The sequence below is a fragment of the Contarinia nasturtii genome, unplaced genomic scaffold, assembly GCF_009176525.2.
Source record: "Contarinia nasturtii isolate CC-2019 unplaced genomic scaffold, AAFC_CNas_1.1 Cnas_scaffold_2806, whole genome shotgun sequence".
Taxonomy (NCBI): Eukaryota; Metazoa; Arthropoda; class Insecta; order Diptera; family Cecidomyiidae; genus Contarinia; species Contarinia nasturtii.
Window position 1 is genome coordinate 721,757 of NW_022200123.1, and position 27,498 is coordinate 749,254.

General features: G+C 35.0%; 1 protein-coding gene across 1 annotated transcript in view; it reads right to left on the reverse strand.

Annotated features, from left to right (window-relative positions):
• Positions 1–26,991, reverse strand: part of LOC116349236 (acetylcholine receptor subunit alpha-like 1) — a 151,706-nt gene extending 124,715 nt beyond the window's left edge. The window contains exons 1-2 of the mRNA XM_031780580.1: positions 25,928–26,991; positions 24,905–25,554 (exon numbers count right to left, since the gene is read on the reverse strand). The gene's annotated coding sequence lies outside the window, so the exon portion shown is untranslated. The remainder of the gene's footprint in view (positions 1–24,904; positions 25,555–25,927) is intronic.
• Between the last annotated feature and the right edge of the window lie 507 nt (positions 26,992–27,498).

Sequence of the window (27,498 nt, forward strand, 5' to 3'; positions counted from 1 at the left end):
AGAAAAAGCGGATAAAAACTAATGCTTATTGGAGGTTCGATTGAAGTAAATGCGACCATTGACCGGAAAAAAAATATATGCAAGTCTCTCTCGCTCTCTGACTGTCATTGGCCGATGCCGTAATATGCATTATGCATTGAAGCAAAAACATTGGAGCATTCCCTCATTATTTTTTCTACTTTTGATTTTGGTTTTTATAGAAAAAAAAAACACCCAACCATTGAATGTAGTGAAATGTCGACGAAAATGCACATTCGTATTAATTAAGAATTTCTTTTTTCGTTCCAACAAAGTATTTTTATGGTTGTTGCAATTACAGAAACGATGCAGTGATTTGATGAAAAAAAAAACACGAAAGAATAAAATATTTCCAATGGAATGCGTGATTGTAACGAGAAAGAAAATTAAAAGTAATCATGGACAGAATGCAGACAAAAAAAATTTCATTCCATTTGTGCGGTGGCTTTATGATCACCAAAACTATTCAGATAATGAAAATATTCATCGGTACTTTCATATCGTTTGATTAAGTCAAGCGCAAAAATGTTATGAATCTTTGCAGTGCAAATAATTAAAACATTCCATTTTATTCATTTTTATTGCGAAACTTGAAGAATAATTGAAGAATAACGAAATTCTGTAGTTCAATTGTACAATTTGCATGTATTGAAACATGGATTCGTATCGTTGCAATAATTAAAATTGCCGTCTCGAACAAAAAGTGTTCGCTATTGAAAATGCCACGAGACAAAGAATACTGTTGCATCTACTGAATATTCAAGATACAACAGACACATTTAGCTGAACACTAATAGGCTTTTAGTCGTTGTAATAATTTTTCTAAGCGAATGTGTCGTAAATGGCTCTAAACTATTTATGTTTCACAATTTCAAAAGCATTCTCTGTGCAATTAGCATTCAATATTGGAATGGTGTGGGAAATACATGGAAAAATTATTGCGTAAAAGGTTCGATCAAAACACAAGCCCACTCCAAATACCATGAGAGCACATCTGTATCCATACACCATCACAGAATGTACGTTCAAATCGGAGGATATGAAACACTGAAAGCATTCAACTTAATTTTCAGCGAGTACGCCAAGTGAAATGGTAATAAATAGACCCCCCGATGGCAAAGGATGTCGTTCGAAATTGGCATAACAATATAAAATATCACCTAATGAAAGCGGTGAACAAATCGAAACGAAGAAGCCAACAATTGCAATGAGCGAGCAAAAACAGAGAGAAAGAAAAACATAAAAATAAATGAATTATTCTTCGTTATACTTTTAATTTCGAAATTGTGCGCTGGATAAAACTTGTACACCCATCGAAAACAATGTAAAACGTAAAATATTAAGAAGGCAGGCAAAAATTGAAATAACGAAAATATAACATCATAATAAAAGTGAATAAATTTCCACGGCACTAAAAGCTTTTTTCCAGTAACGTCCCACTGTTTTTTTTTCGCCTACCTTTCGCATCTCTTGGCGCTCAAGCGACCCAAAATCGAATTTCGAAAAAAATAAAGAAGAAAATTGATATAAAAAGTGCTTCACTGAGCGAAGCAATGTTATTTTTTCTATTTCAGCCACACTGTTACACTTTATGCCAGCCATTGAATGCTTTTATTTCATTTTGTGATATATACACTCACATAGGGCGAGCTCCTCTTTAGTTTCACTTTAAATTTTATTGTATGCTTTGTGTGTGTGTTTGTATGGATTTGAATCGCCTTCCGCCTACTCATTCACTGGATCATCTTTATGCGTTGCGAAAATGCCACATCAATACAAATAATATAAAAACTCAGCGCTCACTTCGACGTGCAATCCATCGATATCGAATTATTTTGAATGTAACATTCACATCGATTGCCGTGTTTTATGACTATGCTACGTTCCTATGTATTTTATATGTAGACTTCACATTTACCGTTATTGTGCTCATGTATTCATCAGCACAATATGAACACATCAATGGCAGCAGTCGTTGGTAATAACAGGAAAATATGTAAAACGAAAAAAGCTCATAATCAAAATTTGCCATGCAAGCATCAGTGAGCGGTGTCGGCGATGAAAATCAGCCAACATATCGATTGAGAGCATTGGACACAGTGCCACTCGATTCTTTAGCTAATTCGCTTTGACAATTTCTAATGGCATCAGTTACCCCAGATATACATTATTGAGGCTGCGATTAATGAGATCTAAACTCGTTTGTTCGGTTTTTCTCTTTCAACATTTCAAAAATGAGTTTTACATATGTTGTTTTTTTTTCAATTTCAGCTGGTATTGCATATGTGGCTTATGTACAGAAACCTTTGTTTTTAGATGTCTGTTGTCAACGATCAATATTGCGTTGTTCTGAAAGACAAAATTAAAAACTGCATCGAAATTCAAGCGATTGATTCACAGTGCATTTGATGTTTGGGCCAGGTAATGTTAGTATTTAAAATTGTATATGATGTGGAAAATAATTCATTAAAAATCGCTGATCACTGCTTTCATATTCATTCAAACGTGGTATTCAGAGTGTGAAATTAGACCAGACATGTTGGCAGTTTCATTACATTACATACCATTTGCAGCGTTACTTTATTTTCATTTACTTTCATATTTTAACCCAACTCTTTCTGTCCAACCGCATTCAGGGTAAAATGCGAAATAATTTCAAAGCGTATTTGCTCGTTTTGCTGGCCAAAATTTGATATAGACATTTTAACGACCTCTTATATTTCGGTCTATTTTTCATATACGTGTTTTTAGTTTGGTGCTGTTGTCAGGAGCTGTTTTGAAAGCTGTCGAATTTTTATTTATCGATGACAAAAAATCTGATGTGGTTGTTAAAACGAACAACAGAATGAATGCAGTGAAATTGTGAAGCCAAAAAGGACGGGTTACGTGAAATAAATTCGTGGTAATCGATGAAAATGTCGAAAACAGGCGCCGTATAGCGCAAACTATTTGTGGATAAACGAGTAGGTGAAACGATCGAAGCAGAAACAAGGAATAACGACAACATAAAAAAATGCACTGAGTGTACACTGTACAAGCACATGTATTTGATTAATCGTGATGTATTTTTTGCATTTGAAATTTTCTGTATTCATTTGGTCTGCTAACTATCACCAGATGAGGAAATATTTATAATTTAAAATTTGTTTGACACCAAGTTTTGCAATTTTTTTTTTGTCGATTTCATCGGAAATTCCCGTCAAGAATCCACACAGGAAATATTTGAAATATAAGCGATTTTCAATGTTGTGGTTACATCAGTTTTATCATGAAATGTGTCGTTGGCTTTTGTCAATTTCAGAAACGGATGTTCGCATAGTTGATTTACCAATTGCTATTTATAAGCTTTTGCCGCCACCAACAAATATTTAATGCTCAGTGCTAATTACTGAAAAATCTTCATTTTATGAAAATGAAAACTCTTTCACCAGAATAAACTTTTTATGCAAATATCACCTGAACAAAGACAATATGAGAGAGACATGATATTTTCTATGACGGAAGAGTTTTTTTTATTTAAAATCTCAATCCAAAGTGATATTTAATGTATCACGATGTCAAATCGTCGCCGCCAATGCGAGCTGTTCTTTTCGTTTGCCAATTAAAACTTTAATAATGTTCACATTTGATATTTGCGACTTATTTGATTGCAAAAGTTGTGTACTCTTTGAACTCGACACGAGGCGAACTAATAATAAAATAATTTCATATTTAATAAGTTAATTCATCGTAAAAAAATTAGTATACTTTATTGTCAATAGTAATAATAATAACTAGTTAGTGTTAGTTTTCATATGCTTCGTTAATTTAAGTAAAAACAAAGGTGTTTGGTTAAAGTTAGAAAAAGTGGCAAAGTCAATTCGCGATGCATTTATGGAAATATGAACGCAATGAAAATGTGGAAAACAAGTTCTTAGTATGTTAAATTACGGAGAAGAAAAAATATAACGAATGATGAGAAAAGTTTAAAATGTTGGTCTCTCTGATGCCTGTGCTAGAATACTTTCCTAGGATTTGGGTATGTTTGTGCAAAAAAGAGGTTCTTTCCAAAGCGTATGCAAAAGTTTTTTTTTTAATTTGAAACATGGTTGAAATCCCATGAATTATTTTTGCAAACAAACGAAGCACCAAGTCAACATATACATATACAGAGCGGTGAATAGAGAATGATTGAAAGAGAACGAGAGAAACCAAATCAGCAAAGCAACATTTAATATTTGCCCACTCAATTTGAAACACTTTGCCAGGTTGAGATTCGTTCAAATGTTGTTTTTTACAATTTTTTCTGTCCTATTTTCAATATGAATCGCGGTACGACGACCCTTGAATCATTTCTCATTCTGTCTGCCTGCCTACAAAGCCCGCCCGGCGCGATCAATGAAATGTAAACCATTTTTCTTCCTTTTCTTTGTGTCCGTTTAATCGCGTTTGCATTGTACGTACGTACACAATGAAATGAAAACAATGCATAGCCCGTTAAATTTCCATTTCGATTATCTCTGCAACGTGGAAAAACGGCAGACGGAATTGCACCAGGTGCACTTGAATTGTTTGTCTAAGCTCTTGATTCTTTTCGAATGCGAGAGATGAAATTTCTGATACTTTATTATTTATGTTTTCTTGTTTTCTACTGCGTTTTTTTTGTTAATCGCTTCAGCGCATCGCCAAGTACAGTGCACACACACCCTTTTTTGTGTGATGTCGATTCAAAAATGGATGCTCTTATTTGACATCCTCAGAGTAAAAATGGAAATTACTATGTAAATTATGCAGTAGATGATAAAAATGCCATGCATGATTCGGAGTCTTTGCAGACGAACAAAATATTTAAATATGGTAATAATATCCGTGTTTTATTTTTATTCTCCTGGAATTTTTTAATCTTCAAAGTACACAATTTTCGTATTATTATATTTTTTTTATTATCACAAAAAAATTGTTCTATTCAAGTGCAAAATGGTTTTTACTCTTACTGCCGGTCAACTTGTTCGTATAACGTTTTTATTTCGAAGATCGTTTTCATTGTTGTCGCTAGAAAATTCACAATTTACGGGGATAGAATTCGGACGACAATAACAAAAAAAAATAATGCTCCGGTAAACAGCGACATTTATATCGTTCATTATGACACCAGTACAGCGTTCACCGTTTTTAACAGGAATAATTTTTTTTTGCATGCACTTGAAAGCGTTCACAATTTATATTGAAATGCATTTTTGTTTTATTTTGTTCCATTCCAAATAGTACTGTCAAATGTTTCTGTAGATTTTGTCGAGCTGTGACTTCTATTGCATTAAAAATGCAATTCAAATGCAAACAGTTGGTCGATCATTTGCAGCTGAAGTATTTCACGTTCGACGTACTTTTTTCTCTTTCATCCTGTAAGAATCTGCGTATTTTTGCTTGTACCTTTTTTTAATAATGATGTCAGTTTATGTTAATGTTTTCCATTTCATGTCAGCTTGTGGTCTCCTTACTTTTCTTATAAAACTCTTTCTTTTTGTTGCAGTTTTGCATTCACTTTAGTTGGATTGTAGTTGCATGACATTTAATATATACAATGTATACAAGCCATCATCGTTTGCTGTCATTGCAGTCAAGGTACGCATTTAAGGACATTACAAACTGCAGGAGTTCTGTCTGAATGAATACATGAAAACAATAATCACATCTTGTTTTTGAATCTACTTGATTATAAACAAAGCCAAAGTATCACCGATTTGTTGAACGTTAAATAATCATTCGACTGACTAAGGGGTGCAAAGGCATCCGAATTAGATATTTATTGCAAGCGACATCTAATCAATGTTTATTTAAGTTTTTTCTTGTGAACTTTAAAATATTCATATCACAAGATTTGCTCTGAAAATTATTCTAATCATCGAAAGCGAATGTGATGTGGAAAAAGTCATTTTTCGTGACATCCACATCACAGAAAATGTGAAAAAACTGCATATGTAAATATCATTTATTTGTGAATTTCCATAACAAACATTCGAATGCGGTACAGACGTATATAAAATGTGGAGCTTACATGAATATCGTGTTTATCCCAAAACGGTAAGCAAAGTAGAAAATGCGTTAACTATAAAGTGCACACGTACTTTTCATGTTTCAAACGGAATAAGTGTTCCTCTTCGACTATCGTTTTCTTCTTGCACAAATCATCATATCTTGCAAATCTGTATTCACATTATACTAGAGAGCACTGCGGCTGATCCGCACTCAATTTTTGCATATATTTTTCTATATATATATAAATGCGTCAATGTGCGAAAATATCTCTATTGACGTAGCATTTGGATAATTCGAAAACTCTATCGGCTTTTATTTTTCTTTGCGATGTGAAAAATCGTCGTGAGTAGTGACATATTCTTTGAAATGTGAAACACGTACTAAACATTAAATTCGGTAGCACACGAACATCCATGTCTCACGCGTTTCACCCGTTGGTGAACGAAATGGGATAAAAAGACACTCGGCGAGCATCGAAAGAGAGAGAGAGAGAGATTGGGAAAGGTGGGGTGAGCACTGAGTACGAGTAAACAGTTGATCTACATGTACCATAGTCAATTTTCAAACCTCAAATGTGGTACATTCACCATTGCCAAAATGCAAATGCTAAAACGCACGCATTTGTTCGCACAGAGCATCAGCAACCAGTCACATCAGCCGACCGACCAGTGAGCTCATCAATAAGGCACGTATGAAAATACTATTAGGTATTATTGGAACGAAAGATTATGCGAACAAACACAAATGGTTCTAAAACGTTTATTCACTTGGATTTAGATTATTCGCTCACATTGGCTCAGTGGTATCGATTCTGTGCGGTTTTATGCCAATGGTGATTGGAGAACAATCATTTTATCACAATCCTAATTCCAGCAATTCTACATGCTAAACATACGTTCATCGTGTTGCTGCCGAATCTATTTTCAATTCTAAATGCTGGTCGAGTCGGTGTTTGGTTTTAAATTATAGCCAATGATGCAGCCCTGCGATTTGTTGTTTTAAAAAAATTTCATCCTCAGACCAGTTCAATGGTTCGTTTGGCTTTATAGCACTAGAAGCTCTTTCATCGATACAATTGTAACTTGCAATAACGTAATCATCTAATAGAAAAAAATATCCATTAAAAATCCAGCGTTCAGATACAGTAAATTCATGGATGTTTTCTCCGTATTTTATTTAATTACATCAACATTTGTCAACGTAAAAACTATGGATTCGTATCCGACTGTGGGATGGTGTTTAGTAGTTATGGCTCTTAATCCAAAATGCTTCTTACTAAATTCGACCAATATGATTTGGTGAATTCGAATCAATCGCAATTTCTTGGCATGTGCAAACCAACATGCCTTGCGTAAAACCAAATCGAAATTGAATATCCATTTGCTGTTCTCATATGCTAAACCTCACATATACAATGTTTGTTTGATGTGCGTCAAATGCATTGGTTTTCATCAAAACGAATGTATATGGATGCCAAAGATTAAATCGATAATTAGACGAAATGAAGAGAATGTTATTTCAACAATGTCGTGAAAATGGTTATTGAGCAAATGGCTTTCGTTTGCAAAACCACAAACAGGCATATAATATCAAAAGGCACGCCAAATTACGAGTCAATGGCAAAATTGCCAAATGGGAAAAAAGATCGAGTAAATTGGGCAGAAAGCGATCAGATGCGAAAAACGTACAAGCCAAACACAAAATCAAAGGCATAAAAAAACCTCAAATATTCTTCTATCTAGAGAGTCGCATTCATGACGTTTGAATGACGCACTCGAATACGTTTGCGCTTCGATTAACGATATCATGTTTTATGTGTAGGTGGTACGTGCATCGTGAGCATGTGTAAACGCACAAAGTAATAAAATATGAAGAACACAACACCAAATTATTCTCGTATGTGATGTGAGGTTATACCCAGTGCCTGATTAACTAATCCACATCTTTTGTGACTCAGTTGCTTTTTCTCGTTTGTTATTTTGCCGTGCAGAAGACGAATTACTCTATAAACGTACGAAAATGTAAAAGAAGAAACATTTTTTTAGTGGATTGTTTTTTTTTTTTGCTTTCTGCAAACAATTTTATATTGTTCTTTATTTCGGTCATTAATTGCAGTTCTTTAACTAGATTGACAGCAATCAAACGAACTCTTCTTTTGCATCGTTCGCAGTTTGACAACGAGGGTAAGCGAAATAGTGTAATTCCGTTGATTGCTAAACGTACCACAAATAGTATTGATTGCGTTTCCACCCTTGATATGCGTTATGTGTTTGACTTTCTTCATAGTTTATTCGAATCTGGATGCCACTCAATATCATACCATCCTTTTGCTTATCAAGTCAGCATCACAATGCTTGTCATCGTCTTTTTGCCATCTGTTTAACTGCGTAGAGGTGCCAAATTTTTTTTTTTTAAATTAAAATGAACTCTTTCGTACACACAATGTGAATTAATGGTGTTGTGGTTTCCAACGAATAGCTATCAATTTCTTGTCTCTCATTCCCTTTTTTTGATTTTCGCTGCTATCTAGAGGTTTGCAGCGTTGGTGCGTACATGATATCGGTTTTGTGTCTACAGTCTTCATCAAAATCAAGCATATCAAAATTCCAACTTTTTCGAAAAACAACGAAAGCACGTTTACTCACACCCAATGCCTATCTCTGTGTGGTGTTTTGTGTGTGAAGAAAATTAATCAGTGACTATTCCCAGTTGGAAAACCGTTTACATAAGCGCACGGTGTGCGAGAAAGGGCCCAACACACACACACACAATTTCGAGTATTTTTCGATGTCTTTTACCACGGAGACTTTGAGTTTGGGTGTTACATGTGTGTAAATGTTCGCGAAATTGTTAACAATGGAAGAATATGTTGGCAAACGAAAAATGGATGAGAAATATTTTTGTTCGGCGGCCGTCGAACTTCGGCCTATGCCCGACGGGCCAAACGGGAATCCACACTTCATAAGCATGGGCTTATAATGTCGGTTTCTCATTCAAAATACATACGGTGTATAGCCTATTTTCACATGTTGTACACGCACAAAAGATGAGCGAACACAAAAATGTGGAAATGGTGCGATAACCGCACATGTGCTGTTATGCAGACAAAACGAACCATATACCAAAATGTGCATTCCCTCATAAAATGTAGGGGGGAGAAAAATCATGATTTGAACATTAAATTTTGTGGACACTTTTGCGCATTCGACCAACTGAATCGGTTACGTTACATTCGAATTGAAAAATTTGTTCAAATCTAATGGTAACTTTTGAGTCAAATGACAATATGTACAGCATTTGTGCACCACTTGGTTTGGTGGTCTCTGGTAACTTACAATTTGGATGCTTTTTTCTTGATTTTAATCAAATTCGAGGTCATTTCTTCACATCGTTCAATACCTTTTTCTTCGTCTTTGCTTGATATTATTCATCGTCTCTTACATTCAAGCAGTTCTCATGCATTAGTTGAATTCATGTTTCTCGTACGGTTTTCTCTTATTTTAGCAAATGCTTATACCATTACCTATTACCATGCACCAAATTCCGTTCATCGAATAGTTGAAAATAAAGCATCCAACGACCAAAACACACACACACACACACACATGTATATGCTTTCGAAATTTTGAAGCTAAATTAGAATGGTACATGTTGTGTTCATACGGTAGAATCATCTATGTGATACCGATATTCATGAAATGAATAAAATTCCAAATAATAATAATAACAATAATAATAGAATAACGTCGATACTTTGTAATTTGCTCACGTTCGCCACATTTTTTCACTCCTTCACATTCGCTCGTTGCTCGTTTTGTGCGTGTTCTATTTGCTTCTTTTCCTTCCTTTTTTCATTTGTCTTTCGCTCTCTCTCTCTCTTTCTCTTGTTCTCTCCTCTATCGACCAAATAATTTTAGATTTGTACATACATTTGCTCTTATTGTCAGATCGTTCCGTTGCTTCATCACAGCAGTGAAGGGCAAAAGTGAATAAGTTTTATTTTGTTTTGTTTTCCATGATACTTCAATGCCACTTTAATCCGATGGACAACAGTGAACAACAATACGCCACAGCAGAAAATAGAAAAGAACATTGCACTTTATTCATATACGATTTTCTTTTTGCCATTCAACGATTCAGAAGAAGCCATTTAATATTTCTAGAATGTTTGGAGGCGAAAGAACGAAAAAAACAAACCAACCCAAAATTATCGATGAGAATGTAAATCAACATTTAATTAATATTCGAGGGCATTGCTCTTGAATAAATATTCTTAGCAGTTGATCATTTTTTGACATCATATTTCATCGAAACGGGCATATGAGGCAAAAACGTGTATGTTTAAAAGCCAACATTCATTCTCATTCCACTATTGTCGACGTTGATGGTTCAGAGATAAGATTTCATGATTTCGACATGAGTAGACTTTGTAATTGTCTGAAATAGGAACACATTTGTTGCGGTGAAGTCAGTGTCATAGTCATCATAAATGTCATCAACCTGAAAAAAATGTGTATCCAACTTGAAGTACTCAATTTGCAAATTGACGTGAATTGACGCATTTGGCCACTTTCTTGCATTATTATTTTCTCATTTGATAGCATAATCACGGCCGTCAAACTCAGCCAAAATCACGCTCTGCTCCTACCATCACTTACAATGGCAAATAATGTAAAAAACTGCATGATGGCGCCATCTCTATGTGCTCATGAAAATTAGAACAAAAAGTTTGTGTAGAATGTTAATTGTTTGAAGTTTGAATACGGAATCATTTGTTGTGACGTCTGTCATTTTACGCTCGATAAAGATATACCGTGTAAATTGAACAAAAACCGATTTATTATTTGTATTTAGTGAATTTGTGATGGAAAATAAATTGAAATTACTTTGCACAGTTTGTGTCATCGAAATTAACTGCGAGGACGTTGCATATCACATGGTTTTTCTTCACACAAAATCAGTTGACATTTTTGACTTTTTCGCACCAAAAAAAAAAATGTTTTAATTGCCTTTGGTGCTCGTTTGGATCGCGAGTTCAATGCCAAGCACATAGAGATGTCGCTCGGAACGTGAAGCTCAAAAAAAATATACAGGTGATATAGAAAGCAAGTGATGGTAGCTCTGCTCGCACTCGATTTAAAGCAATGTATTGGGTTTCGAACACGCAGATGTGCTGCCACCTGGTATCTCAAAGTTAAGCTGCTATAAAGCACATGCTTCTTGCAAATGAAGAAGAAGAGGAAAGCAATGTCTTTACATAGGGTTGAACTTATAAATGTCAGAGAGCAGCACAACTGCAGTATTCAAAGTGCAATTGCCCTTCGGCCAAAATAAAATGACGCAAAGATTGTGACATTCCCATATAAATGTATTATGGGGGCAAAGAGGGAGGAAGAAAAACCGAGAGAGAGAGAGAGAGAGAGAGAAATAGCAAAGGAAAATAAGCAAAGGAAAATAAAGACCGCATTCATGGCTCTACATCAGTTGAAGATGACGGCGTTCACTTGGAAACGGATTCGATCACTTCGAGATATGATTGAGGTTAAGTGCTTTTCAATAGATTTTTGTGGTCAAGAATTTTAATTTGATGTACTGTTCACTGTTCATCGCTCGCAATGATGGCGATGAAATTGATACAAACAAACCACAGTGAAACCGACAGAGCATCCGTAAGTCTAACGTGTTTTTTTAGCGCTGGACTATAATGGCGAGGAAAAAAACATACATACACACAAAGTGGACTATTTCATCGCTATGATTTGAACTCTTTTCAACCGAAACGGATTCTGAAATGCCTTTCAGGGCAATTTCCTTTCCATTTGATAACAATACTTTTGGCAATATATTCGCTTGAACAGGAAAGTAGCACGCCACAATGATAGCAAAGAAAAAGGAATGGCCCAACATTTAATCGAACTGTACATGACATGCATTGAGGTTGATGTGGGATATATATTGGCTATCGTTTTGTATAGTATTTGCGGTACGGAATCTCTATTGTCTGTTGTGCGCCATTGTGATTCATTGTATTCAGTTACCCGTCGCAATGGCCATTTTCGTGCGAGCGTACATTTTTTGTCTTTCTCTCTCTATCTCTATGTCTCTCGAGCACAGATCAGTTGATTGAATTGTGTGGTTTTTCATGATATGCGGTGAATGTAAACACTAAATCCAATTTTTGATTCAACCCAAAACAAGCCATCGAATCGCTAAAATAAATCCATAAATATGTAGGACGAGACATTCTAGCATTATTACTCGAAACCTGGTTTTTGTTGTTGTGTGATTCAAATGTGCACCTGAACGATTTAAAAAAGTTGTAGCTTTGAATTTTTACATTTTTTCGGCATTTTTCAAAATAGTTTCCGCACATTTTCCGAATATTTTCAACTAGACTTCGGTACTCACGAGTCGCATATTTACATAAAAATATAAAAACCATCCATTAAATTTTTTTTTCGAATAAATCGGATTTACATAATTAATTCACATTAATGATCATTATTATTTATTACTGAAATATTTGTTTTATACGCCATTTTTTGTGCATTTCATTTATTTAATATATGCAGCACCCGTGAATATATTTCATTGATTTTTAAAATTATTCGTATTACTGAATACATTTTAAAATCGAAATCCACTCGATGAGCTTAGGTAAAGAAGTACTTAATTTTCGATTCCATTTCATTGAAACTAATCAATTCAGCACACAAATTGCATATCTAATTAATAGTTTTGACAGTTAATTCCAGTAATGTTTGTTATATGTACACAATAAAATTAAACAAAATCTCCGAAAAAAAAACTTCTCTTCGCTTATTTTCTATGTATCTTTTTACAAAATTAACATACACAAATATATAAAACAGACAGAATTTCATTGATATAAAAACCTCTAACGACTTCTTCTTGTTTTCGGTATAATCTATAGAGATAAATTTATTTTATACAATTTCGAAAATTCATTTGTGATATTATTATTTTATCAGTTCGTTCAGACGATACATAGTCAGCAAAAAACCACTTATGTAAAAAATCACTAAGTGATTGTCTACGAAAATCGTGGAATGAAGTATGCTAGTAAGTATAATCGCAATTTTTTACTCGCCAAAGTCGTTTCACAAATACAATTCAAGATGTCGCGGTAGCATTTGTCATTTTCTATTTTTACCCAAATATTATCAGCAAAAACTGTACCAAATAGTCGCTAAATGGTTACATCAACACCAAAAATGGACATTATCAAAAAAAACGGATACATATCGACTTGATTCAATAGAAAACACAGACAGACTGTTGCCAGATTATGGTTTCTTTGACTCGATACCTTTTTTTATCAAACATTTTTCTTTTCTTCGAAGAATTGTTTGCGTTTTGATTTACGACTTCATTGTGACAACGGCCAATTTATTTTTTGTACGTTTTAACAACGTCAAATTTGTCATTTTTCGGTTTTGCTTTGCAATAATTCATTTTTCATGTTTGATCTGTGCTCCCTAGATAGAAATCATTGCCGAAAATATCGGTCAAATTATAAAGGTCGGTCGACCACCAAGAACATCATTAATAAATGCTCGGAAATGGACTGAATTCAGAATCTCTTCTTCGACTATACGTAGGTTGCTCCATAATTTTTTTTAAAATGGTACTTATAGTGTTGCCCGATGTAAACCATTGTCATATTCGTAAAGTTTGATGTTTTGGTATGTATTCGTGCCCTGAACCTTTTGTCGTACGAACGCTATTTGTATTGTTTACAGTGACTGGTAAACTGCGACTCAACAAAAAAATGAATTTTACACGTGAAGATTTTCGTAAAATGATTTACTACGATTTTCGAAGTAAATTATCTCAACAACAGTGTTTCGATCGACTTCATTTGGCCTTTGGCAATGAAGCACCAACCCTTCAGACAATTTATAACTGGTACCGAGAATTCCGTTGCGGTCGTAGTTCGCTCAAAGACGAGTTTCATACAGGTCGTCCAAAATCGGCTGTTGTGCCACAAAACATCGATGCTGTCAGAAAACTGATTATGGAAGATCGTCATGTGACCTACCGTGAGATTGAGGCATCTTTGGGCATTTCATCCCACAGCATACATACAATTTTGCATGAACATTTAGCCGTAAAAAATATTTGCTCTCGTTGGATCCCACATAAATTGACCGATGAACAAAAAATGGCTCGTGTGAGTTGGTGTAAAGAAATGCTCAAGAAATTCAATCGTGGTGCTTCAAAAGACGTTAATAAAATCGTCACTGGTGACGAATCGTGGATATATGCCTATGAGCCCGAAACGAAACAGCAGTCGACTGTATGGGTCTTCCAAAATGAAGATAACCCAACGAAAGTTGTTCGAGCAAGAAGCACTTCGAAGCGAATGGTCGCCTGTTTTTTCGGGAGAAGTGGTCATGTGGCAACCGTTCCACTAGAGGATCGTAAGACCGTCAATTCTGATTGGTATACCACCATTTGTTTGCCCGAAGTGTTTGGTGAAATAAGAAAAAACAACCACCGTCGCAAAATAATTCTTCATCACGATAATGCGAGCTCTCACACATCTTTTCAAACTACTCGATTTTTGACCGGTCAAAACATCGAACTGATGGGTCATCCACCGTACAGTCCTGACCTGGCACCCAATGACTTTTTTTTGTTCCCAAGCGTGAAGAAAAAACTACGTGGTCAACGATTTTCGACACCAGAAGAAGCAGTTGAAGCGTTCAAAACACACGTTTTGGAGATATCAGTTTCGGAGTGGCACGAATGCTATGACAAATGGTTTCATCGAATGCAAAAGTGTATCGATCATCTCGGGGAATATTTTGAAAAACAATAAAACCATTTTCGACAAAAAACAACTGTGTTATATATGTTTTTAAAAAAAATTATGGAGCAACCCTCGTAGTAATTGAAATACATATCATGTATCACCCAAAATTCCTTAAAAGATAACATTGAAAGCGTTGTCAGTCATTTATTATTGTTTCAAAATCATCGCAGGTTCAAAGCCTGCATTGAAATTGAAATAAATCAAAAGTACACTGTGCGACTATTGAAAACTATATAGAAAATTTAATTTCGAAAAAATATTCTTCGGGGTGTGCTTATATCTCTCGCACGAAAATTAAGAACGAAACGAAATCCATTTGTGAAACGATAATCGGATTTCCAGAAAATTCAATTTTACTGAATGGCCCAAAATCAAATATTTCGTGATAAAACGGTGGTTAAAATTCACATTAAAATTGTATCTCGAGAAAAATCTCGGAAGACCATAAGAAATAGTCAAACAAGTGATTTCATTTTTTTAAAACCGATTTGTTGAGAGCAAAAAAAAACTCCTCATATTTTTTTATGATGCTACTGTTATTATCTCTGAAAAGTACTTATCTTTAATATTGTTATTGGTTCAAATGCGTCTTTTTCCATACAGACGATTTGGCATCTCCGTCCAGGCATCAACTCTCTTGCTTGCTAAATGTGTTTATTTAGGACTATTTGACAATCATATCGATCAATTTTTATATGTCATTCGATAAATTTATAGCTGAATTGATTTTGGATCGTCTATGAGTATCACATCACATTAAACACGCTCAACGGTAGAAAATGTCTCGACTACGTTGTTAAAACACAATGAAGTGTTCAAAATGCATTAAAATATTATCTTTGGTTTATTATCTCAGAATTTTTCCGTTTTATCGTGAATATTTTGAATTGAATTTTCTCTCAATTAGGAATGGTTTTATTTGTTTCGATGGTTTATTTGTTTTGAGCTTTGGACATGATGTGGAAAAAAATTGCGTAAATGTATCCCAATGGTAATGGAATATCAAAGAGAATGCGAAACTCAATTCTTTGCTTTGCCTATTTATTTATTAACCGCGTAAAATTCAATAATGTCACAAAGTCCAAAATAAACATGATAATTGCTTGAGCAAAGTCTGGATCAAATTGCCCTAATGTATTTTATTTAAATGCATGTATGACAACAACCAAAACAAGCACAGTGACAAGCACCGCAATGAGTAGATGTACCAACATATTTCATTTCATTTTAAATAGAATCGGTTTTGAGTTTCTGTCATGGAAACGATCTCTTCTTTTTTCTATTTTCCTTTTTACTGTTGATGCGATTTATTGTGTGCGTGCGATGCGCAAGTTTAAAGAGACACTTGCTAAATAAAAGCACTCTTCGTGTGGTAAAAGCAAACATTTTACAATCGGGAGGCCAATGTACCCACCTATCTGCAGATCCGATTCAATTCATAAGGGACAAAATTGGCGAAAATGAATTACCATAAAGGTATTCCATTCAATGGATTCATCTGATAATATGCATAAATAAAACATCTACGGGCGGGCTGGACGCCACCATCTCGATACAAAACATCTTTATTTGTTTGCATGTTTTGTGTTCCATTATTTCACCTCTGTTTTCCCTCTCGGTCTTATGCTCATTCAATTTCTTAAAATATTTGACGCTTGCATCCGTTTCGCTTGTATTTTGAATATTTTCCGAGGTGTGAGGGTTTCAAATGTTAAACGTTATGGCGCAACTGCTACATATTTATTGCTTTATGCCATTGCAAAATAATTCCGATAAGAATAGCTCTTTACCAGAATAACAGTTCAAAAAAATTACAGCAAGTGGTGTTGACCGTTGCGACGATAAACATTTGGTGTTAACAGAATTCGTTGATTAGGCATTAGATCCATTGTTTGTAGCCTCAACTTCATTCGCATTTTTTAAATGCAAAATCACGTAAGTAATTGACATTCGTCGCCATGCAAAACCTTCGTTCGAAGGATTTTTGCAAGATTTTTTTTCTATAAACTGACTGAAGGAAACTGTCAAATTTATTAAAATATGTAAATGCTGGAAAAATGAGCATTTTAATGGCATGCAACGTTTAAAAAAACTGCTTTCGCAGAGTCCTTTTTTTCCCTACTGGTCTCATTTGTGTTATCATTTTTTCAGTATACCGAAATACATGCACACACAATATAATTTAAATGTGATTTTCTTTGTTATAAAATAAATTTTTCTCCCATGTTGGCTTTCACACGTATTTTCACATCTCTCTTGATTTGTTGTTGTTGTTATTTTTTTGTGCCGTAGTTTGCCTTCAGTCATAAATGACTGTGTGTTGAGCCGAGCGATAAAATACTCGTGAATCGAAACTGTCAAAGCAACGTCGATGCCGAAAATTATGTGAAAGCAAATTCAGCATTTTTATGCAATGACACGACGATGTCTTCAATATTTGTCATTTTTTTTGCTCGGATGACATTTTGTTTAAAGAATTCACAGTGTTGGTGTTGTTAAAATAAAGCATGTCAATGATGATAGGTTGATATTGCGGGCGACAAAAGAAAAAAAAATATCATCGCGCGTACACCGATCATAAAATCACATGAATATAATTTAGTTTAGTTGCCATTGAATTACAAATATGTATGGTGGATAAAAAAATACCGGTGTTCACTTGTATTTATATAGCGAAATATGCAGTGTTCCCGGCCTAGACAATGATATGTGTACTCGAGCGATGATGCCTTTGTATTACATGTTTTCAAGAAAACACACACACATACACACACCGAAGCAAAACAATGATGTAAAAGTTACATTTTGTTTATGAATGACGATAAAAATTCTTGCGTATCACCGACAACACGCATAAATATAATCGATTGAGAGAGGGGACTATATCTCAGGAAAAAAAAAAAACTAAATAATTCATTCGATTCGCAAACATACTCAAAAAGTTTAATGGATTCCCATCGCTTCAGCGCATTTGAAGGAGAATGCGGAACGAACGATTCCATTTGAAATTGGGTTATTTACTCTGTATCATAAATTATATTTTAAGGGTATACAATTTTTTAAAGGATGAATTCGCTCGCATCAACCGACCGAATAAGATCCGAAGCCTTAATTTTGATGACGTACAATTTCAATTTTTTTCATCCCCTTGTTGCGAATTTTATGATGTATTTGTTGTTGCCTTGCGAAAAGAAAATCTCAAAAAAAAGCGCGGTATGTGTTGATTGTGTTTTTTTTTCTCACTAAAATAGCCTGATGAAAGTGCTTACTTGTTTGATTTTAAATTCAAGATAGACTTTTGATTACGCAGATTATCCGGGCTGTGAGTCAAGCTCTTTTCTGCAAACGAAACGAACATCTCCTACAATGTGGAGCGTGGTCTTTGTTCATTTTGTGTGTAAATTTCATTTGGAAAAATTCACGGTTTTATGTTGATTGTACGACTGGTTCCTGTTGCCATTTCAGCTGTACACAAGAAGCGCCATCGTATTTTGTAAAATTTATTGCTTATTAAAAACAGATTTTTATCAAGCAACCAAATAAAATATTCAGACATGCACAACACAGACACCATCCAATTGATAAACCGTGTGTCGCCTGTTTTGTGCTACTTTTGTGGCATTCAAATAGAGAGAGAGAGGAAGAAAGGAGCAGCTTGCAAAGCGCAACCGGAAATTTAACGACACCAACACGAATGATCGTAAAAATAAGCACATTGCGATACAATTACATTGATAAGTAGAGAAAATTGTGATGGAAACTTCACTCCCCATTCATTGTCACTGGCGATGGGGTGACATTGTGCGTCACACTCGATCCGATCTTAATAAATGATAATCACCCAACATGGTAACCCAAATCAATTTCATTTTGCGGCAGAGCATCGACAATTTTATGCAATACGAAATTGAGGGGCAGAAACATTCGAAAAAAAATACATCCAGGCGTAGGAAGTAATTCTCATTATCTTAAACAAAAAGAAACAAACTAATGGAAATGAAGCTGGATTTCATGTACCATTTATTTTATTCAAATTATATACTTAATTCACACACTTTTGACCGAATGTGAAAAACACGAATGGAAAACGCACCGAATTTTTAATTAAGAAAATGAAATCCGTACCATTAAAAGTGCACATTCAATGTAATTTCATTTGAAACGACATACACCCGAACCATACACCAAAGAAAAAAGTCTACCATTTTTACCAAAAAAGGCCAGTTGTCGCTGTTTTGAAATAAAAGAAACGAACATAAAATTGTTTCCACTAAGCATCTGCTCACTGCTTTTGCTGTGATGTAAGAACTTCAAATTCTAATGTCTTGAATCAGAATAATGACTGGCTTCAATTAGCCCATGATTACTGTCGCTTTTTTAATGAAATTTTTCCATTCGTCTCCAAAAGTCAGTTTTGCCATCATTGCGAAAAGAATGAGTTTTTCACAACGAAGTTGAGCCAACTTGGGCGGCGTACATAAAATTCATACAAAGCACTATTGTTCGAAATTACTTTACCGATAAATCGAATACGTAGCAACAGTTTGGATATAGTTCGCGATACTGACTCCAAATTACAAATTAATCAGCACACACAACAATCTGAAGCAAAGTAAATGTAAAGATTTTTCAATTTTAATGAGATTTTTTTTAATTAACTCCACAGCACTGGAATGTTGAATTCAACTCATCGATTTAACTCAAACTTTTGTAAAAATATTGTAAATTCTTGGGAGTTTTCTCTCAATTCCTCATAGTAAAAAAAGGAACCAAAATGTGCCTATATGCGATGAACGTACAGCAAAAAGAGAAAAGATAACTCTTCTGATGGAAGTCCCATGGTACCTGAATTCCAAAAAGTACGACTCATCGAGAGTTGCTATATTTGACATGAAAATCCAATATAAGACTTTTTTCTATATACACTTTTTGCTACCCTCAATTTTGCATTATCATTTAAAGAATATTTGTCTTTGTCTTGCTGGTGCCAAACTGAAATTGCAACTATTCCAACACCGATCCCATACTTCAAGAGGGAACTTCCAATAAAATTTGGTGCTTGTTTTGTGAACAACAGAGAGACCTTCCTTCATACGGAACGCAAATTGAACGGTCATTAAAGCCCAGTTGGAACCGAGGCAAATGGGACGGTGGCAAATGGAATATTGATCAAATGGACGGACACAAAGTGGTGTATGTGTATCATTCAAAACCAATTTTAGTTGTGATAGCTTAATGGTCATCAATCAAATATTGCAACGCATTTTTCATTACGGGATTTCACTTTGACAACATGCGTGTTAAAGTTGGCATTTTTTGTGGTCGACGGTTATTGCGAGCATGTTCAATATTGAAAATAGTCATCACTAGTAGTACTCTTGTAAACATTCATTCAATCGAATAAAGTTTTTCATCATGTTCGTCTTTTATTTTGTACACATTGTGCGTATGCCAAAATGTGAAAAAAAAGAGCGTATGTCAATCAATTCTAATGACTTGGGGTGAAAGTTAGAATTATACCAGAAAATATAAACTATATGGAACATGTGTCGATATTTTTTTGTCCAATTTGTGTTGTGCATTGTCTTTATCGAGTTGATGTGGATTCATTCTTTTCCATTTAAGTGACACATTTTGACTTCGAAATTGGACGGCCGTCTTGATTTATGGCCGATTTGTAGAATGAAATCAAAAGCAAAACAGTGTGCAAAGTAAAAGGAATCAATGGCAACCAGACGCATCATGCCAGTGCGCAAGATGAAATGTCGCCTATTCGACGGGCTCGACTTTGATTTGCTATAAGCATGACTTATTTATTAAAGTGTATCTTGTTTCTGTGTCTGAGAACGTTAGATTCAAATCGAGCACCAGTGAAACAATAAACCAAACTTATTCATCACATGCCAACGCATACATTTCACTTGGGTTGGCGCATGTGATCTTATGTTGCTGGCAGAATGCGTTGCCTAGGAAAACGTAGTATTATTTACTCGAAAAAGAAAGTTAATTTATTTTAACGATGTGTTTTCATCACAATTTTTTCCACCTTTCGGCGCATCCAACTGAAAATAAAGTTGAATTTGATGGAGAAAAAGTCGAAATCATCAGGGAAAAGGCAAGAGAAGAACTGTTTCCACTGCATCGATTTATAAGAGTTAATCCGTCGTTTTATCTAGTTTGCACGTCGCTGTCTCGCGCAACAAAAAAGTATATGAAATGAACTATGGTGTCGAAATAAACTTTGCCTTCTGCTTTGAGCGTTTCCCAGGAGTACCAATAGCAACGGCAGCTATTTTGTCGTTATACTCTCATAATTTTAATCGCAAATAAACAACAACAACAAAACGCACAAAAAATGGTTACACTTTTGAATTGCAAGTTTATATATATGTTGCTCGTAAGTTGACCGGCTGCGTTGTGCATAGTAATTCATTCGATGCACAGACAATTTATTCTATCTAGCAGAGACATTGTGCGTTTTCTGTGCAACTTTTTTCGGCGGTGAATTTTTGTTGCGCTCAATGTAATGTCAAATGAAACTATCTGCAGAAACCGCTTTCACGGGGAATGCGAATGGCAAACTGAAAATGGATAAGGTTTCCATTTACTTTTTTGTTTTTATAAACTCAATCTAATTAAAATATATGTTTGGGGCAAACAGGAGCATAAATTTGAACCGACAACCAAAATTTTACTCGCCCATTCTCTTGCCGTCTAGTTCTCTGTCTCTCTTTTTCTCTCGCATGTCTCTGTTTTTACCACTTGCTGCTCGATCATGAAGCGTCAAGTTTTTTTGTTGTTCACATTGTTTTACACAATCATTTCATTACCAGCTTTTTTCCCGAGCTGTGTTCATCCAATCTTCATAACATTTTCGTGAATTTGGCAACAAATCAAAACTCTTTACATCGATGCAGACGCAAAGCAATGCGAAACGATGCAAACATACGCCAAAGAAAAAATAGAATGTTGCAGTGAAAAAGTCATTTTCGGATTACAATTTTTTTTTCTCTCGGTAAATTTTATTTCGGATAGTTTGCAATGTAATCCCAATGTTTGCTTAACGAAATCATTACCGCAACAAAACAACGATTGTGAACCAGTGGAGAAAAAAAATTGTATATGTAGAAAGAATGACTGTTTGAACGACGATGAAACATCGCACACAACCAACAACAAATCATGTGAAATGTGTTTATAAATGTACAGCATTTTACTGTGGAAAATTGGGATAAAAACTTGAAATGTTGATTGAGAAAAGCACAACCGAGACACAGAAAACAAGAGATTGAGAGAGAAAGAGAGATCGAATTGCGTTAGCGCATAAGGACTTTATGTATGTATGCGCGTATAGAGAATTTGTGGCGCGAAACAAGTACGAAGCTCTAATTCACGATAACAATAGCTGTAGAAATAACGGGTTTTATCGTGATAAGCAATAGCAAAATGTTAATGAAACTGGCCATTTATTGTGCTTGTTGGCATGTAGTGAACTCTTCTTTAAGTCCTGTTGTTTGTCCATTTTATTTAATCGTTTGGAATTGTTGGCCACTGCGTCGTCTAGCAAAACGATTCTCTTTTTTGGCATCTGTATTTTTATTTCTCTCTCTTTCTCTAGGTCTTTCATTTTCATGTTGTTACCATCTCCGTGTTGTTTTTTTTGCTGAACAATTTTGTTTATTTCTGTAATGCTGAGAAATTAGTGGACCATTGATATTTTTTACTTCGGGCACAAAGTCCCATAAATGATAGTGTAGCTTAAAATCTGGAACTATTTGAAAATGGGCATCAACACTTTCTCAAATCAAATGCATATACGACGAAGTTAAACAGCGATTCCAGTGAATCTTAATTTGTTTCATAATGGTTCACATAACCAAAAAAAAGAGAATTGCTACAACGGATTAGAAATGACAACGAATGCAGCTATAATTTTTCTCGATTTTCTCTGCAATTGCGGTTTTTGGCATTATTTGCGTTCAGCTTTTTTTGTTGTTGTTTCATACTTTGGTTTTATATCGCCATTGTGTTCACATAGGCTGTTCATGTGCTTTGTGTGCATTTTGTTTGATCAACGTACGTTGTTGGATTCTATTTAGTTGGCTTACAAATAGTTCGGTTATTGTTTTCGGTCCACATTCAGGTCGTGCCATGTGCACGTAAGAAAATTCACAAAATCAAAATGAATGCGTTTGCCGACAAACAACAATATTAGATGCCATTATGCTTAGTTTCGACAAAATATAATAAAAGAATGGTCAAAATGAATAAATTTGGATTTTGTCGGAATGTGCACGCATCCACATGCTCTCACATATAGTCGGTAAGGCGATGAGCATGAACGATTCACAAAACTTTGAGCACGAATTCAACTGACTAAAATCTTCCGCCACAGGCTTGCACCAACGAAACAGCTATTGAAACTGTTCAAAACAAGCAAACAACAAATAATTTATGACTGTTTTAATATACATCTATGGTGGTACATACATAAAAGACATCCAACATTTATAACAACAAGCCAAAGCACCGAACTATGGCAAAACAAAAATAAACGCTGAAAACGAAATGACGGAAGAAAAATGGATGCACACGAAATTATTGGCAAACGAAACAACGGAACGGAGCGAGTGAGGGGAAAGACCGAGTGAGAAAATTCGAATTTTCGAGTCAAAAGTCACATACAACAGAATAATACATGAAATAGAGAAAAAGGTTCGGGCAACAACCAACTGCTTGAAGATGAAGCAAAAGAAGTGTAGCAAACAAACTTAATGCAGACAATGGCAATGACGACAACACTGTGAACGAAATTTTACATGCCATCATTTGAATGAAAGAAAAAAACACGAAACCATAGAAAGGGAATGAGCAAAACAAAAATGAGCCATACCGTGCATGATTAGGGAGCATCGTCTTGTGCCGTTGTTGTTGATTTGTCGTAAAATGGTCATCTTTTTCCTCAACATCTTCTCGCTCTTACATTTTTCCACATTTATTTTTTTTTATATTTTTCCACAATATTGTCATTTTGTACGCATTTCTGCGAAACCATTCCGATTATTTTTCTTTACTCCAATGCTGAATATACGACTATTCTATACGTATTAAGTGACAACGCGCTCTCTGTTAATACACACAAGTACGTATTTGCCGTTTTGTTTCGTTTAGTCATTGCCAAAGACATGGTGGTGTATTTATGGTAAAAATGTATGTATGTCAAAGTCTACGGTTTGCCACTGTGAACTCAGAACAGCATCATGTTTATACAACTTGGCTGCTACTACATACACACAACCGTACAAACCGAGGGTGAAACAAATAAAAACCCAGCGACAAAGTGCAAAAGAAGAGGGAAAAAACTCCAAATTGCCCCATCTCCGCAAAAGCAAATAAAATAAAAATGTGCTTTTCAAATTGAATAGCAAAAAATGTTGAAATCGAAACAGAAGAGAAATGCTGCAATGTTTGGAGCCAAGAATATTGACTTACTGGAGTTCTGCACAACCAACAATAACACAGCATCTACAGCGAAAATCTATGCGGAACAAAAAAAAAACACAACAACAACATTTAGGCATAAAAAAGAGAAATATAGTACAGCGACATACGCACCAGGCAGAAACCGTCGCGCAACACCAACCAAGTATATATAAACAAAAATCTAATTCACAAACGAACATTAATTCGATGTATGTGGCTTTTCGGTTTCGCTCTTTTTTTCCAGTAAAAATAGATGCATAAATCGATTTTATTGGTGGTGTTACAATGAATATTTTTTGTCATAATGTTGCGCCAATTGTGGTTGTGTCATGTGACGTGAAATATTGCTAAAATCAATTAGTTAGCACCCGCAACACTGTGCATATCGTATCAATTCAAATGCGAACCGAAAATGTGTACAATGTTTTGAATAGTTTTCAAGTTCTTTCTCTTTTTAAATGTTCTTGTATGGAATAAATAAAAGCATCTATGTAATGTAATTTTTAGCACATAAAAAACACATCGAATGAATAGATTGAATGTACTTACGTGGAAAATGTAATCATTAGTTGAGAAGATGAGCACGGCAAAGACATCAAATGTTACACCCGTTCAGAAGCACTCAATGGAACTTGATGCTGATGCGTTCGGAAAAGTTTACACTATCTTTCACTTGCAACACGATAACATAGTAGATTTTAGTTTTTAACCTATAGCATTTGAAGCTACTATAAAGTTTTTTTTTCCGTATTCGAGTTTGAGAAAAATAAGAAAACACTTGCGTCTGAAAGAACCACTTGAATTCACACAGTTTTTTTTTCGTTACAATTCTCTCTTTCTCTCTTAACAAATCGCTTTGTTTCGAAAGTTCAACAGTTCACGAAGAGAGATACTGGAAATGCTCGTTATTTTTCCTATTCTTTTAACAACAACAACAAAAAAGTTAGGTGTGGGTATTTTTTTTTTTAAAACGGCTGATGTTGGCTCGTATTGTTGCTTCGGCTGTTGGATAATATTGTTGTTGACGGTGCCGATGGTGATAGAACCTAATAAAATGTTTGGTAAGTCGTAAATGCGGCTTTTTCATCAGCTTCGGAATGTTGACGAGATGTTGTTAGCGAGCAGTGGCAAATCACCAGTAGAGAATGTTATTTGGCTTAAGTACCACACGGTGTATATATTTATGTGTGTGCGTTGTGCTGTTCACGTTAGGTGAGAGAATAAAGAGAAAAATACGAAATAAGAAAATAAAGTCTATTACTTTTCCAAAAATGGTGGCAAAAGTATTGGTTTCGATTGAGTCAATGTTAAGCCCAAAAAATGGAGACTGTGGCTCTTTAAAACATACAAACAAAAATGATATATGTAACATGCAGAAAATATCATGCAAGAAAGAACAATGATTTGTCACACATTTTGATGTTGTCAACAATCCTTTCGAGAGAAAAAAAAGTTCGTCTTAACGAAGTAAGATCATCAATTTCAATTATGTGGAAGAAAACGAGGTAACAACCGAATGAGAATGAAAATCAGAACACACTCAACACACAGAGATGTGTTAAACTTACGTACCGTTATATGCTTATACCCGTGCGATTGATGCTGTATATCTTTCGTTCTTTTTGTCTTCCTTTGCTTCTTCGTTAAATGCACAAAATTTTTGTGTGTATGTTTCTTATTCCGTCCGTTTCGTTGTGAGTTTTGAGTCAATGTGCTACCGGGAGCTGTTCACTTTTTCAAAAACAATGTTCGTGCAGTGTTTCTTGTGCTTTATCTGTTCTCTTTCCTTTCTATATGGGTATCGCTTGTTATGCCACAATCACTTTTGACATCTACTGATGATGATGCTGTTCCTCCCTTAACGACAGATCATTATAACATTTATTTTCTATTTGTTCGCGGCTTGTCCAGTTCATTCAATCTCTGTGATTTTATTGGTTTCCGTAGTGTTAGACTTTTTTAATCGAATTATTTGTGATTCTTTATTTCTGCAATCGAACCGATTGATTGATCCATCAAAGCCCACCACTTTGGTTGATTTGAAATTAATTATGCTCCGTTTTTTAATATAAATAACACTAATTCAAGTAGATGACAATTTAACCACCTTTTGCACAAACAGCGAAAACCGAAAAAAGGTGTTTGTGTTCGTGCAACACGCGCTTTGATTACAATTGGCTCTTTTAAACAAAAATTTGTAATAAGTATTTATACGATATTTTGCCTTTGGCTTTTTATCGCATCACGAAATGCAAAGCCACCGCTTTAAAATAAGAGCTCATGTCGAAACGTTGTTTACAAAGAGAAATGAAAATGGATTTTGCTGCATAAAGTTTCGTCGTTTATGAAATATTCAAGCGAAATTTATGAGTTGTTCAGTGCGATTGTTCAGATAATTTCGCTGTCCGTATCGTATTGTACTTTTCTCTTCTCTCTTTTTCTTCGTATGTGACGATTGAATTCACTTTGTCTAAAATTTCAATGATGGATTAAAAAATTGGTTGTCACCACCGTAATGCTTCTGATGTTTTCAGTTAATTTTCTTTATTATTTTTTTACTAGTATAAATTATTGACTATCTTTTTCAGATGAAATTTCACGTTAAACGGGAAGAATCAGTCGAGCGATTTGTTCAATTCGCGAGCTCAGTGGCAACTGTTGTAGGCTGTGACTGGATCTGCTAACGATTTCATGTGTGCGCATGTCAAATGAACATTGCGGGAGATAAAAGCACAAACAAGAAAGAAGATGAAATGAAAAAAAAATATAGAAGCAGGACGCAAACGAACGACGCTGCCTTTTTAACATTTTAGATGTGGTACGGCGCGTATGGAAGCTGCGTGCCGGAGAAATGGATGTGGAGTAGAAGCTGTGCAAGAACAGCAGAAACCGATGTGAGATGCGAACACAATTGCACACCGTACGCAATATCGACTCCATTTCGCATCGGAATCTGAATGAATATATGTGTGTATAGTATGGAGCTATCACAAACGGTAAAGGAAACTAATATGAAGTGAATGAGCCGCTTGTTTCAATGGAATGGCACGGGAATCTTTTTTGATGTTGAATGCGGCGTGCGCGATATTTGGAAAAACGGTGACGTGAACGATATCCCATGTTTGCCACTTTTCATTCAACAT